This window comes from Crocuta crocuta, unplaced genomic scaffold, assembly GCF_008692635.1.
Source record: "Crocuta crocuta isolate KB4526 unplaced genomic scaffold, BGI_CrCroc_1.0 scaffold110, whole genome shotgun sequence".
Classification (NCBI taxonomy): Eukaryota; Metazoa; Chordata; class Mammalia; order Carnivora; family Hyaenidae; genus Crocuta; species Crocuta crocuta.
In genome coordinates this window covers 2,669,197-2,670,538 of record NW_027527386.1, presented here as the reverse complement: position 1 = coordinate 2,670,538, position 1,342 = coordinate 2,669,197, and the positions used below count along the sequence as shown (strand labels likewise).

Below are 1,342 nucleotides of genomic sequence, written 5' to 3'. Positions count from 1 at the left end.
ACACTCCCCTCGCTGCCGCCCGGCCCTGCCCAGTGGGTCACGGCTGGGGCTGCCCCCGGCCGCGCCTGTCGTGGGCCGGGAAACTGAGGCACGGTTCTCGCGCCGGTGATGTTCAGGGCGTCCTCGATCTCGGCATTCAGGCGGCGCGCAGCGCGCAGTGTGTGCAGAGCCACAAGGGGCACGGCCAGGGCTCCGTGGCCGTGGCCCCAGGGAGCGGAGGGCGCGTCGCCTCAGGGGCTCCCGGACCTGGGCTGGGAACGCAAGGCGACCGATCCCGGGAGCCAGACGGTCCACGCAGAGCCGGGGGCCTGATGTCTGGAGGCCGTGCGCGCAGAAAATAACCCCCGCGGCGGAGGGGCGCTTTCTCACTGTTCCAACCTCAGGCTCCCTTGTCTGTAAAATGGGTACATTCACAGTGCCGGGCGTGTGGCTCTCTTAAGGATTGAAGGGAACCTCTAAAATGGGAAGAGTGAAGCCCACATTTACGGTCATCTTAGGGATTTAAAATACTTTTTTTCTTTTTTTTAATGTTTTTTTTTTCTAGCAGAGAGAGAGAGAGAGACAGCGTGAGCAGGGGAGGGTCAGAGAGAGAGAGAGAGAGAGAGAGTCACAGACTCTGAAACAGGCTCCAGGCTCTGAGCTGGCAGTCAGCACAGAGCCCGACGCGGGGCTCGAACCCACGAACCACAAGATCATGACCTGAGCGAAAGTCGTACGCTTAACCGACTGAGCCACCCGGGCGCCCCTAAAATACTTTTTTAAGTTCACTTATTTTGAGAGCGAGAAGAGTGGGGGAGGTGGAGAGAGAGGGAAACATAATCCCAAGCAGCGTCCACGCTGTCAGCGCTGAGCTGATTCCGGGCTCACGCTCGATTTCCATGTGCCCTAAGTGCTTCCTGCGTATAATCTCATTACCTCCTCTTGGTGATGCCTCCAACTGTGTGAAAGAGAGAAGTGAGGCTCAGAACAGTTAAGCAACCGGCCTGAGGTCACACAGCACAGGGATGATGTCTGCCTTTGGGGGTGTGGCAGGTGGAAGGGGCCGATTCTCTTTCTGTGGCGTTTGGTGGCTCCCACCACCTTGGTCTTTGCCCCGAGGGGAGGCAGATGGGTCGGCCGGGTTCGTCAGGTGGGGCTTGCCCTTGTGTCCGCCACCCCTGCCCCCTCCCCTCGCCCTGCAGGGATGTTGTGGGGGCTGCAGAGGGGCTGGCGCGACTCGCCCTCCATCCCGGCTGCCAGAGCTGATAGTGCTGAGCTCAGCGTCTGTCGGTTTCGCCCGTCTGCCAAGGAGCCTGATTATTTTTAGATAAGATGGAGAGGCGGGCGCCAGGCGGGGGGGGAG

General features: G+C 60.4%; 1 protein-coding gene across 3 annotated transcripts in view; it reads left to right on the top strand.

The window, feature by feature from the left end:
* The window catches only part of NFIC (nuclear factor I C), a 43,590-nt gene that overhangs the window by 21,570 nt on the left and 20,678 nt on the right, over nucleotides 1–1,342 (top strand). The gene's annotated exons all lie outside the window — the stretch shown is intronic.